Source organism: Hemitrygon akajei, unplaced genomic scaffold (genome assembly GCF_048418815.1).
Source record: "Hemitrygon akajei unplaced genomic scaffold, sHemAka1.3 Scf000141, whole genome shotgun sequence".
In the NCBI taxonomy this organism is placed as follows: Eukaryota; Metazoa; Chordata; class Chondrichthyes; order Myliobatiformes; family Dasyatidae; genus Hemitrygon; species Hemitrygon akajei.
In genome coordinates this window covers 894,377-910,092 of record NW_027332027.1, presented here as the reverse complement: position 1 = coordinate 910,092, position 15,716 = coordinate 894,377, and positions in this window count along the sequence as shown.

Genomic DNA, 15,716 nt, shown 5'->3' with positions numbered 1-15,716 from the left:
GTCAGGCACAGACTGAAACTCCCTCCACCCCGTCAAATCGCAAATTCCGTGGTCAGATTTAGAGTGAATCTGCATCCACACATTTCCATCAAAAACTCCCGGGGTCAGAAACAAAGTGAATCTTCCTCCACACCGTCCCATCACACAATCCCGGGGTCTGACACAGAGTGAATCTCCATCCACACCGTCCCATCACAAAAGTGCGAGGTCAGACACAGAGTGAATCTCCATCCACACTGTCCCATCACAAAAGTGCGGGGTCAGACACAGAGTGAATCTCCATCCAAACGGTCCCAACACACTTTCACGTGGTCAGACACAGAGTGAATCTCCCTCCACACAATCCTATCACAAAAGCCCGGGGTCAGACACTCAGTGAACCTGCATCCAAACCGTCCCATCACACATTGCCCGGGGTCAGACACAGAGTGAATCTCCTTCCACACCAACCCATCACAAATTCCAGGGGTCAGACATAGAGTGAAACTGTATCCACACCTTTCCATCACACATTGCCGTGGTCAGACACAGAGTGAATTTCCTTCCACACCATCCCATCACAAATTCCAGGGGTCAGACAAAGAGTAAATCTCCATCCACACCGTCCATCACAAACTCCCGGGGTCAGACAAAGAGTAAATCTCCCTCCTCACCATCCCATCACACACTCCCGGCGTCAGGCACAGAGTGAATCTGCATCCAATCCGTCCCATCACACGTTCCCGTGGTCAGAGACAGAGTGAATCTCCCTCCTCACCGACCCATCACACACTCCCGGGGTCAGACACAGAGTGAATTTCCAAACACACCGTCCCATCACACACTCCCGGGGTCAGACACAGAGGGAAACTCCATCCACACCGGCCCATCACGAACTCACGGGGTCAGACACAGAGTGAATCTCCCTACTCACCGTCCCATCACAAAAGCCCGGGGTCAGACACAGAGTGAATCTCCCTCCACACCGTCCCATCACCAAAGCCCGGGGTCAGACAGATATTGAATCTCCCTCCTCACCGTCCCATCACAAAAGCCCGGGGTCAGACACAGAGTGAATCTCCATCCTCACCGTCCCATCACAAAAGCCCGGGGTCAGACACAGAGTGAAACTCCATCCAAACCGTCCCATCACACATTGCCGATGTCAGACACAGATTGAAACTCCCTCCACCCCGTCAAATCGCAAATTCCGTGGTCAGATTTAGAGTGAATCTGCATCCACACATTTCCATCAAAAACTCCCGGGGTCAGAAACAAAGTGAATCTTCCTCCACACCGTCCCATCACACACTCCCGGGGTCTGACACAGAGTGAATCTCCATCCACACTGTCCCATCACAAAAGTTCGGGGGTCAGACACAGAGTGAATCAACCTCCACACCATCCCATCACAAAAGCCCGGGGTCAGACACTGAGTGAATCTCCTTCCACACCATCCCATCACAAATTCCAGGGGTCAGACATAGAGTGAATCTGCATCCACACCTTTCCATCACAAACTCCCGGGGTCAGACAAAGAGTAAATCTCCCTCCTCACCGTCCCATCACACACTCCCGGCGTCAGGAACAGAGTGAATCTGCATCCAAACCGTCCCATCACACGTTCCCGGGGTCAGACACAGAGTGAATCTCCCTCCTCACCGTCCCAACACACACACCCGGGGTCAGACTCAGAGTGAATTTCCAATCACACCGTCCCAACACAATCTCCCGGGGTCAGACACAGTGTGAATCTCCCTCCACACCGTCCCATCACAATAGACCGGGGTCAGACACAAAGTGAATCTCCCTCCACACCGTCCCATCAGAAAAGCCCGGGGTCAGATAGAGATTGAATCTCCATCCAAACCGTCTCATCACTCGTTCCCGGGGTCTGACACAGAGTGAATCTCCCTCTTTACCGTCCCCTCACACACTCCTGGGGTCAGACTCACTGTGAACCTCCATCCAAACCGTCCCATCACACGTTCCCGGGGTCAGACACAGAGTGAATCTCCCTCTTCACCGTCCCATCACACACTCCTGGGGTCAGACTCACTGTGAACCTCCATCCAAACCGTCCCATCACACATTGCCGATGTCAGACACAGATTGAAACTCCCTCCACACCATCCCACCACAAATTCCAGGGGTGAGACATAGAGTGAATCTCCATCCACACCGTCCATCACAAACTCCCGGGGTCAGACACAGAGTGAATCTCCCTCCACACAATCCCATCACAAAAGCCCGGGGTCAGACACTGAGTGAATCTCCTTCCACACCATCCCATCACAAATTCCAGGGGTCAGACATAGAGTGAATCTGCATCCACACCTTTCCATCACATACTCCCGGGGTCAGACAAAGAGTAAAGCTCCCTTCTCATCGTCCAATCACAGACTCCCGGGGTCAGACACAGAGTGAATCTGCATCCAAACCGTCCCATCACACGTTCCCTGGGTCAGACACAGAGTGAATCCCCATCCAAACCGTCCCATCACAATCTCCCGGGGTCAGACACAGAGTGAATCTCCCTCCACACAATCCCATCACAAAAGCCTGGGGTCAGACACTGAGTGAACCTCCATCCGAACCGTCCCATCACACATTGCCGTGGTCAGACACAGAGTGAATCTCCTTCCGCACCATCCCATCACAAATTCCAGTGGTCAGACATAGAGTGAATCTGCATCCACACCTTTCCATCACAAACTCCCGGGGTCAGACAAGGAGTAAATCTCCCTCCTCACCATCCCATCACACACTCCCGGCGTCAGGCACAGAGTGAATCTGCATCCAATCCGTCCCATCACACGTTCCCGTGGTCAGACACAGAGTGAATCACCCTCCTCACCGACCAATCACACACTCCCGGGGTCAGACACAGAGTGAATTTCCAAACACACCGTCCCATCACACACTCCCGGGGTCAGACACAGAGGGAATCTCCATCCACACCGGCCCATCACGAACTCACGGGGTCAGACACAGAGTGAATCTCCCTACCCACCGTCCCATCACAAAAGCCCGAGGTAAGACACAGAGTGAATCTCCATCCATACCGTCCCATCACACTTTCCCGGCGTCAGACACAGAGTGAATCTCCATCCACACCGTCCCATCACACACTCCCGGGGTCAGACACAGAGTGAATCTCCATCCACACCGGCCCATCACAGAAACCCTGGGTCAGACACAAAGTGAATCTCCATACACACCGGCCCATCATACTTTCCCGGGGTCAGACACAGAGTGAATCTCCATCCAGAGCGTCCCATCACAAAAGCCCGGGGTCAGACGCAGAGTGAATCTCCCTCCACACAATCCCATCACAAAAGCCCGGGATCAGACACAGAGTGAATCTCCATCCAGAGCGTCCCATCACAAAAGCCCGGGGTCAGACGCAGAGTGAATCTCCCTCCACACAATCCCATCACAAAAGCCCGGGGTCAGACACTGAGTGAATCTCCTTCCACACCATCCCATCACACACTCCCCGGGTCATACACAGAGTGAATCTCCATCCACACCGTCCCTTCACAAACTTCCGGGGTCTGACACAGAGTGAATCTCCCTCCTCACCGTCCCATCACACACTTCCGGCGTCAAGAACAGAGTGAATCTGCATTCAAACCGTCCCATCACACGTTCCCGGGGTCAGACACAGAGTGAATCTCCCTCCTCGCCGTCCCAACACACACTCCCGGGGTCAGACACAGAGTGAATTTCCATACACACCGGCCCATCATAAACTCACGGGGTCAGACACAGAGTGAATCTCCCTCCTCACCGTCCCATCACACACTCCCGGGGTCTAACACAGAATGAATCTCCATCCATTCCGTCCCATCACAAACTCAAGGTGTCAGACACAGAGTGAACCTCCATCCACACCGTCCCATCACAAAAACCCGGGGTCAGACACAGAGTGATTCTCCATACACAACGGCCCATCATACATTCCCGGGGTCAGGCACAGAGTGAATCTCCATCCAGAGCGTCACATCACAAAAGCCCGGGGTCAGACACAGAGTGAATCTCCATCCACACCGTCCCATCACAAACTCCCGGGGTCAGACACAGAGTGAATCTCCTTCCACACCATCCTATCACAAATTCCAGGGGTCAGACATAGAGTTCATCTGCTTCCACACCGTCCCATCACAAAAGCCCGGGGTCAGACACAGAGTGAATCTCCATCCAAAACGTCCCATAACACTTTCCCGCGGTCAGGCACAGAGTGAATCCCCATCCAAACCGTCCCATCACAATCTCCCGGGGTCAGACACAGAGTGAATCTCCCTCCACAAAATCCCATCACAGAAGCCTTTGGTCAGACACTGAGTGAACCTCCATCCAAACCGTCCCATCACACATTGCCGTGGTCAGACACAGAGTGAATCTCCTTCCACACCATCCCATCACAAATTCCAGTGGTCAGACATAGAGTGAATCTGCATCCACACCTTTCCATCACAAACTCCCGGGGTCAGACAAAGAGTAAATCTCCCTCCTCACCATCCCATCACACACTGCCGGCGTCAGGCACAGACTGAAACTCCCTCCACCCCGTCAAATCGCAAATTCCGTGGTCAGATTTAGAGTGAATCTGCATCCACACATTTCCATCACAAAAGTGCGAGGTCAGAAACAAAGTGAATCTTCCTCCACACCGTCCCATCACACAATCCCGGGGTCTGACACAGAGTGAATCTCCATCCACACCGTCCCATCACAAAAGTGCGAGGTCAGACACAGAGTGAATCTCCATCCACACTGTCCCATCACAAAAGTGCGGGGTCAGACACAGAGTGAATCTCCATCCAAACGGTCCCAACACACTTTCACGTGGTCAGACACAGAGTGAATCTCCCTCCACACAATCCTATCACAAAAGCCCGGGGTCAGACACTCAGTGAACCTGCATCCAAACCGTCCCATCACACATTGCCCGGGGTCAGACACAGAGTGAATCTCCTTCCACACCAACCCATCACAAATTCCAGGGGTCAGACATAGAGTGAAACTGTATCCACACCTTTCCATCACACATTGCCGTGGTCAGACACAGAGTGAATTTCCTTCCACACCATCCCATCACAAATTCCAGGGGTAAGACATAGAGTGAATCTCCATCCACACCGTCCATCACAAACTCCCGGGGTCAGACAAAGAGTAAATCTCCCTCCTCACCATCCCATCACACACTCCCGGCGTCAGGCACAGAGTGAATCTGCATCCAATCCGTCCCATCACACGTTCCCGTGGTCAGAGACAGAGTGAATCTCCCTCCTCACCGACCCATCACACACTTCCGGGGTCAGACACAGAGTGAATTTCCAAACACACCGTCCCATCACACACTCCCGGGGTCAGACACAGAGGGAATCTCCATCCACACCGGCCCATCACGAACTCACGGGGTCAGACACAGAGTGAATCTCCCTACTCACCGTCCCATCACAAAAGCCCGGGGTCAGACACAGAGTGAATCTCCCTCCACACCGTCCCATCACAAAAGCCCGGGGTCAGACAGATATTGAATCTCCCTCCTCACCGTCCCATCACAAAAGCCCGGGGTCAGACACAGAGTGAATCTCCATCCTCACCGTCCCATCACAAAAGCCCGGGGTCAGACACAGAGTGAAACTCCATCCAAACCGTCCCATCACACATTGCCGATGTCAGACACAGATTGAAACTCCCTCCACCCCGTCAAATCGCAAATTCCGTGGTCAGATTTAGAGTGAATCTGCATCCACACATTTCCATCAAAAACTCCCGGGGTCAGAAACAAAGTGAATCTTCCTCCACACCGTCCCATCACACACTCCCGGGTTCTGACACAGAGTGAATCTCCATCCACACTGTCCCATCACAAAAGTGCGGGGTCAGACACAGAGTGAATCAACCTCCACACCATCCCATCACAAAAGCCCGGGGTCAGACACTGAGTGAATCTCCTTCCACACCATCCCATCACAAATTCCAGGGGTCAGACATAGAGTGAATCTGCATCCACACCTTTCCATCACAAACTCCCGGGGTCAGACAAAGAGTAAATCTCCCTCCTCACCGTCCCATCACACACTCCCGGCGTCAGGAACAGAGTGAATCTGCATCCAAACCGTCCCATCACACGTTCCCGGGGTCAGACACAGAGTGAATCTCCCTCCTCACCGTCCCAACACACACACCCGGGGTCAGACACAGAGTGAATTTCCAATCACACCGTCCCAACACAATCTCCCGGGGTCAGACACAGTGTGAATCTCCCTCCACACCGTCCCATCACAATAGACCGGGGTCAGACACAAAGTGAATCTCCCTCCACACCGTCCCATCAGAAAAGCCCGGGGTCAGATAGAGATTGAATCTCCATCCAAACCGTCTCATCACTCGTTCCCGGGGTCTGACACAGAGTGAATCTCCCTCTTTACCGTCCCCTCACACACTCCTGGGGTCAGACTCACTGTGAACCTCCATCCAAACCGTCCCATCACACGTTCCCGGGGTCAGCCACAGAGTGAATCTCCCTCTTCACCGTCCCATCACACACTCCTGGGGTCAGACTCACTGTGAACCTCCATCCAAACCGTCCCATCACACATTGCCGATGTCAGACACAGATTGAAACTCCCTCCACACCATCCCATCACAAATTCCAGGGGTGAGACATAGAGTGAATCTCCATCCACACCGTCCATCACAAACTCCCGGGGTCAGACACAGAGTGAATCTCCCTCCACACAATCCCATCACAAAAGCCCGGGGTCAGACACTGAGTGAATCTCCTTCCACACCATCCCATCACAAATTCCAGGGGTCAGACATAGAGTGAATCTGCATCCACACCTTTCCATCACAGACTCCCGGGGTCAGACACAGAGTGAATCTGCATCCAAACCGTCCCATCACACGTTCCCTGGGTCAGACACAGAGTGAATCCCCATCCAAACCGTCCCATCACAATCTCCCGGGGTCAGACACAGAGTGAATCTCCCTCCACACAATCCCATCACAAAAGCCTGGGGTCAGACACTGAGTGAACCTCCATCCAAACCGTCCCATCATAAATTGCCGTGGTCAGACACAGAGTGAATCTCCTTCCGCACCATCCCATCACAAATTCCAGTGGTCAGACATAGAGTGAATCTGCATCCACACCTTTCCATCACAAACTCCCGGGGTCAGACAAGGAGTAAATCTCCCTCCTCACCATCCCATCACACACTCCCGGCGTCAGGCACAGAGTGAATCTGCATCCAATCCGTCCCATCACACGTTCCCGTGGTCAGACACAGAGTGAATCACCCTCCTCACCGACCAATCACACACTCCCGGGGTCAGACACAGAGTGAATTTCCAAACACACCGTCCCATCACACACTCCCGGGGTCAGACACAGAGGGAATCTCCATCCACACCGGCCCATCACGAACTCACGGGGTCAGACACAGAGTGAATCTCCCTACCCACCGTCCCATCACAAAAGCCCGAGGTAAGACACAGAGTGAATCTCCATCCATACCGTCCCATCACACTTTCCCGGCGTCAGACACAGAGTGAATCTCCATCCACACCGTCCCATCACACACTCCCGGGGTCAGACACAGAGTGAATCTCCATCCACACCGGCCCATCACAGAAACCCTGGGTCAGACACAAAGTGAATCTCCATACACACCGGCCCATCATACTTTCCCGGGGTCAGACACAGAGTGAATCTCCATCCAGAGCGTCCCATCACAAAAGCCCGGGGTCAGACGCAGAGTGAATCTCCCTCCACACAATCCCATCACAAAAGCCCGGGGTCAGACACAGAGTGAATCTCCATCCAGAGCGTCCCATCACAAAAGCCCGGGGTCAGACGCAGAGTGAATCTCCCTCCACACAATCCCATCACAAAAGCCCGGGGTCAGACACTGAGTGAATCTCCTTCCACACCATCCCATCACACACTCCCCGGGTCATACACAGAGTGAATCTCCATCCACACCGTCCCTTCACAAACTTCCGGGGTCTGACACAGAGTGAATCTCCCTCCTCACCGTCCCATCACACACTTCCGGCGTCAAGAACAGAGTGAATCTGCATTCAAACCGTCCCATCACACGTTCCCGGGGTCAGACACAGAGTGAATCTCCCTCCTCACCGTCCCAACACACACTCCCGGGGTCAGACACAGAGTGAATTTCCATACACACCGGCCCATCATAAACTCACGGGGTCAGACACAGAGTGAATCTCCCTCCTCACCGTCCCATCACACACTCCCGGGGTCTAACACAGAATGAATCTCCATCCATTCCGTCCCATCACAAACTCAAGGTGTCAGACACAGAGTGAACCTCCATCCACACCGTCCCATCACAAAAACCCGGGGTCAGACACAGAGTGATTCTCCATACACAACGGCCCATCATACATTCCCGGGGTCAGGCACAGAGTGAATCTCCATCCAGAGCGTCACATCACAAAAGCCCGGGGTCAGACACAGAGTGAATCTCCATCCACACCGTCCCATCACAAACTCCCGGGGTCAGACACAGAGTGAATCTCCTTCCACACCATCCTATCACAAATTCCAGGGGTCAGACATAGAGTTCATCTGCTTCCACACCGTCCCATCACAAAAGCCCGGGGTCAGACACAGAGTGAATCTCCATCCAAAACGTCCCATAACACTTTCCCGCGGTCAGGCACAGAGTGAATCCCCATCCAAACCGTCCCATCACAATCTCCCGGGGTCAGACACAGAGTGAATCTCCCTCCACAAAATCCCATCACAAAAGCCTTTGGTCAGACACTGAGTGAACCTCCATCCAAACCGTCCCATCACACATTGCCGTGGTCAGACACAGAGTGAATCTCCTTCCACACCATCCCATCACAAATTCCAGTGGTCAGACATAGAGTGAATCTGCATCCACACCTTTCCATCACAAACTCCCGGGGTCAGACAAAGAGTAAATCTCCCTCCTCACCATCCCATCACACACTGCCGGCGTCAGGCACAGACTGAAACTCCCTCCACCCCGTCAAATCGCAAATTCCGTGGTCAGATTTAGAGTGAATCTGCATCCACACATTTCCATCAAAAACTCCCGGGGTCAGAAACAAAGTGAATCTTCCTCCACACCGTCCCATCACACAATCCCGGGGTCTGACACAGAGTGAATCTCCATCCACACCGTCCCATCACAAAAGTGCGAGGTCAGACACAGAGTGAATCTCCATCCACACTGTCCCATCACAAAAGTGCGGGGTCAGACACAGAGTGAATCTCCATCCAAACGGTCCCAACACACTTTCACGTGGTCAGACACAGAGTGAATCTCCCTCCACACAATCCTATCACAAAAGCCCGGGGTCAGACACTCAGTGAACCTGCATCCAAACCGTCCCATCACACATTGCCCGGGGTCAGACACAGAGTGAATCTCCTTCCACACCAACCCATCACAAATTCCAGGGGTCAGACATAGAGTGAAACTGTATCCACACCTTTCCATCACACATTGCCGTGGTCAGACACAGAGTGAATTTCCTTCCACACCATCCCATCACAAATTCCAGGGGTAAGACATAGAGTGAATCTCCATCCACACCGTCCATCACAAACTCCCGGGGTCAGACAAAGAGTAAATCTCCCTCCTCACCATCCCATCACACACTCCCGGCGTCAGGCACAGAGTGAATCTGCATCCAATCCGTCCCATCACACGTTCCCGTGGTCAGAGACAGAGTGAATCTCCCTCCTCACCGACCCATCACACACTTCCGGGGTCAGACACAGAGTGAATTTCCAAACACACCGTCCCATCACACACTCCCGGGGTCAGACACAGAGGGAATCTCCATCCACACCGGCCCATCACGAACTCACGGGGTCAGACACAGAGTGAATCTCCCTACTCACCGTCCCATCACAAAAGCCCGGGGTCAGACACAGAGTGAATCTCCCTCCACACCGTCCCATCACAAAAGCCCGGGGTCAGACAGATATTGAATCTCCCTCCTCACCGTCCCATCACAAAAGCCCGGGGTCAGACACAGAGTGAATCTCCATCCTCACCGTCCCATCACAAAAGCCCGGGGTCAGACACAGAGTGAAACTCCATCCAAACCGTCCCATCACACATTGCCGATGTCAGACACAGATTGAAACTCCCTCCACCCCGTCAAATCGCAAATTCCGTGGTCAGATTTAGAGTGAATCTGCATCCACACATTTCCATCAAAAACTCCCGGGGTCAGAAACAAAGTGAATCTTCCTCCACACCGTCCCATCACACACTCCCGGGGTCTGACACAGAGTGAATCTCCATCCACACTGTCCCATCACAAAAGTGCGGGGTCAGACACAGAGTGAATCAACCTCCACACCATCCCATCACAAAAGCCCGGGGTCAGACACTGAGTGAATCTCCTTCCACACCATCCCATCACAAATTCCAGGGGTCAGACATAGAGTGAATCTGCATCCACACCTTTCCATCACAAACTCCCGGGGTCAGACAAAGAGTAAATCTCCCTCCTCACCGTCCCATCACACACTCCCGGCGTCAGGAACAGAGTGAATCTGCATCCAAACCGTCCCATCACACGTTCCCGGGGTCAGACACAGAGTGAATCTCCCTCCTCAACGTCCCAACACACACACCCGGGGTCAGACACAGAGTGAATTTCCAATCACACCGTCCCATCACAATCTCCCGGGGTCAGACACAGTGTGAATCTCCCTCCACACCGTCCCATCACAATAGACCGGGGTCAGACACAAAGTGAATCTCCCTCCACACCGTCCCATCAGAAAAGCCCGGGGTCAGATAGAGATTGAATCTCCATCCAAACCGTCTCATCACTCGTTCCCGGGGTCTGACACAGAGTGAATCTCCCTCTTTACCGTCCCCTCACACACTCCTGGGGTCAGACTCACTGTGAACCTCCATCCAAACCGTCCCATCACACGTTCCCGGGGTCAGCCACAGAGTGAATCTCCCTCTTCACCGTCCCATCACACACTCCTGGGGTCAGACTCACTGTGAACCTCCATCCAAACCGTCCCATCACACATTGCCGATGTCAGACACAGATTGAAACTCCCTCCACACCATCCCATCACAAATTCCAGGGGTGAGACATAGAGTGAATCTCCATCCACACCGTCCATCACAAACTCCCGGGGTCAGACACAGAGTGAATCTCCCTCCACACAATCCCATCACAAAAGCCCGGGGTCAGACACTGAGTGAATCTCCTTCCACACCATCCCATCACAAATTCCAGGGGTCAGACATAGAGTGAATCTGCATCCACACCTTTCCATCACAAACTCCCGGGGTCAGACAAAGAGTAAATCTCCCTCCTCACCGTCCCATCACACACTCCCGGCGTCAGGAACAGAGTGAATCTGCATCCAAACCGTCCCATCACACGTTCCCGGGGTCAGACACAGAGTGAATCTCCCTCCTCACCGTCCCAACACACACTCCCGGGGTCAGACACAGAGTGAATTTCCAATCACACCGTCCCATCACAAACTCACGGGGTCAGACACAGTGTGAATCTCCCTCCACACCGTCCAATCACAATAGACCGGGGTCAGACACAAAGTGAATCTCCATACACACCGGCCCATCAGAAAAGCCCGGTGTCAGATAGAGATTGAATCTCCATCCAAACCGTCCCATCACACGTTCCAGGGGTCTGACACAGAGTGAATCTCCCTCTTCACCGTCCCATCACACACTCCTGTGGTCAGACTCGGAGTGAACCTCCATCCAAACCGTCTCATCACACGTTCCCGTGGTCAGACACAGAGTGAATCTCCATCCACACCGTCCCATCTTAATCCCCTCGGGGTCAGACACTGAGTGAACCTCCATCCAAACCGTCTCATCACACATTGCCGGGGTCAGACACAGAGTGATTCTCCTTCCACACCATCCTATCACAAATTCCAGGGGTCAGACATAGAGTGAATCTGCATCCACACCTTTCCATCACATACTCCCGGGGTCAGACAAAGAGTAAAGCTCCCTTCTCATCGTCCAATCACAGACTCCCGGGGTCAGACACAGAGTGAATCTCCATCCAAACCGTCCCATCACACATTGCCGATGTCAGACACAGATTGAAACTCCCTACACACCGTCCATTCACAAATTCCGTGGTCAGACATAGAGTGAAACTGCAACCACACATTTCCATCACAAACTCCCGGGGTCAGAAACAGAGTGAATCTCCCTCCACACCGTCCCATCACACACTCCCGGGGTCTGACACAGAGTATATCTCCATCCACACCGTCCCATCACACTTTCCAGGGGTCAGACACAGAGTGAATCTCCATCCACACCGTCCCATCACAAACTCCCGGGGTCAGACACAGAGTGAATCTCCATCCACACCGTCCCATCACAAACTCCCGGGGTCAGACACAGAGTGAATCTCCATACACACCGGACCATCACAAAAACCCGGGGTCAGACAGAAGGTGAATCTCCATACACACCGGCCCATCATAATTTCCCGGGGTCAGACACAGAGTGAATCTCCATCCAGACCTTCCCATCACAAAAACCCGGGGTCAGACACAAAGTGAATGTCCATCCAAACCGTCCCATCATACTTTCCCTGGGTCAGACTCAGAGTGAATCTCCATCCACACCGTCCCATCACAAAAGCCCGGGGTCAGACACAGAGTGAATCTCCATCCAAAACGTCCCATAACACTTCCCCGCGGTCAGACGCAGAGTGAATCCCCATCCAAACCGTCCCATCACAATCTCCCGGGGTCAGACAAAGAGTGAATCTCCCTCCACACAAACCCATCACAAAAGCCTCGGGTCAGACAATGAGTGAATCCCATCCAAACCGTCCTATCACACAATACCGTGGTCAGACACAGAGTGAATCGGCATCCAATCCGTCCCATCACACGTTCCCGTGGTCAGACACAGAGTGAATCTCCCTCCTCACCGACCCAGCACACACTCCCGGGGTCAGACACAGAGTGAATTTCCAAACACACCGTCCCATCACACACTCCCGGGGTCAGACACAGAGGGAATCTCCATCCACACAGGCCCATCACGAACTCACGGGGTCAGACACAGAGTGAATCTCACTTATCACCGTCCCATCACAAAAGCCCGGGGTCAGACACAAAGTGAATCTCCCTCCACACCGTCCCATCACAAAAGCCCGGGGTCAGACAGATATTGAATCTCCCTCCTCACCGTCCCATCACAAAAGCCCTGGGTCAGACACAGAGTGAATCTCCCTCCTCACCTTCCCATCACAAAAGCCCGGGATCAGGCACAGAGTGAATCTCCCTCCACCGCGTCCAATCACAAATTCCGTGGTCAGACATAGAGTGAATCTGCATCCACACATTTCCATCACAAACTCCCGGGGTCAGAAACAGAGTGAATCTCCCTCCACACCGTCCCATCACACACTCCCGGGGTCTGACACAGAGTGAATCTCCATCCACACCGTCCCATCACAAAAGTGCGGGATCAGACACAGAGTGAATCTCCATCCACACTGTCCCATCACAAAAGTGCGGGGTCAGACACAGAGTGAATCTCCATACAAACGGTCCCATCACACTTTCACGGGGTCAGACACAGAATTAATCTCCCTCCACACAATCCCATCACAAAAGCCCGGGGTCAGACACTCAGTGAACCTGCATCCAAACCGTCCCATCACACATTGCCCGGGGTCAGACACAGAGTGAATCTCCTTCCACACCATCCCATCACAAATTCCAGGGGTCAGACATAGAGTGAAACTGCATCCACACCTTTCCATCACACATTGCCGTGGTCAGACACAGAGTGAATTTCCTTCCACACCATCCCATCACAAATTCCAGGGGTGAGACATAGAGTGATCTCCATCCACACCGTCCATCACAAACTCCCGGGGTCAGACACAGAGTGAATCTCCCTCCACACAATCCCATCACAAACTCCCGGGGTCAGACAAAGAGTAAATCTCCCTCCTCACCGTCGCATCACACACTCCCGGCGTCAGGAACAGAGTGAATCTGCATCCAAACCGTCCCATCACACGTTCCCGGGGTCAGACACAGAGTGAATCTTCCTCCTCACCGTCCCAACACACACTCCCGGGGTCAGACACAGAGTGAATTTCCAATCACACCGTCCAATCACAATCTCCCGGGGTCAGACACAGTGTGAATCTACCTCCACACCGTCCCATCACAATAGACCGGGGTCAGACACAAAGTGAATCTCCCTCTTCACCGTCCCATCACAAAAGCCCGGGTCAGTCACAGAGTGAATCTCCATCCAAACTGTCCCATCACACATTCCCGGGGTGAGACACAGAGTGAATCTCCATCCACACCGTCCCATCTTAAACCCCTCGGGGTCAGACACTGAGTGAACCTCCATCCAAACCGTCTCATCACACATTGCCGGGGTCTGACGCAGAGTGAATCTCCTTCCACACCATCCTATCACAAATTCCAGGGGTGAGACACAGAGTGAATCTGCATCCACACCTTTCCATCACAAACTCCCGGGGTCAGACAAAGAGTAAATCTCCCTTCTCATCGTCCAATCACAGACTCCCGGGGTCAGACACAGAGTGTATCTGCATCCAAACCGTCCCATCACACGTTCCCTGGGTCAGACACAGAGTGAATCTCCCTCATCACCGTCCCATCACACTTTCCCGCGGTCAGACACAGTGTGAATCCCCATCCAAACCGTCCCATCACAATCTCCCGGGGTCAGACACAGAGTGAATCTCCCTCCACACAATCCCTTCACAAAAGCCTGGGGTCAGACACTGAGTGAACCTCCATCCAAACCGTCCCATCACACATTGCCGTGGTCAGACACAGAGTGAATCTCCTTTCACACCATCCCATCACAAATTCCAGTGGTCAGACATAGAGTGAATCTGCATCCACACCTTTCCATCACAAACTCCCGGGGTCAGACAAAGAGTAAATCTCCCTCCTCACCATCCCATCACACACTCCCGGCGTCAGGCACAGAGTGAATCTGCATCCAATCCGTCCCATCACACGTTCCCGTGGTCAGACACAGAGTGAATCTCCCTCCTCACCGACCCATCACACACTCTTGGGGTCAGACTCAGAGTGAACCTCCATCCAAACCGTCCCATCACACGTTCCCGGGGTCAGACACAGAGTGAATCTCCCTCTTCACCGTCCCATCACACGTTCCCGTGGTCAGTCACAGAGTGAATCTCCATCCAAACTGTCCCATCACACATTCCCGGGGTGAGACACAGAGTGAATCTCCATCCACACCGTCCCATCTTAAACCCCTCGGGGTCAGACACTGAGTGAACCTCCATCCAAACCGTCTCATCACACATTGCCGGGGTCTGACGCAGAGTGAATCTCCTTACACACCATCCTATCACAAATTCCAGGGGTCAGACACAGAGTGAATCTGCCTCCTCACCGTCCCATCACAAAAGCCCGGGGTCAGACACAGAGTGAATCTCCCTCCTCACCGTCCCATCACAAAAGCCAGTGGTCTGACACAGAGTGAATCTCCATTCAAACCGTCCCATCAAACATTGCCGATGTCAGACATAGATTGAAACTCCCTCCACACCATCCCATCACAAATTCCAGGGGTGAGACATAGAGTGAATCTCCATCCACACCGTCCATCACAAACTCCCGGGGTCAGACACAGAGTGAATCTCCC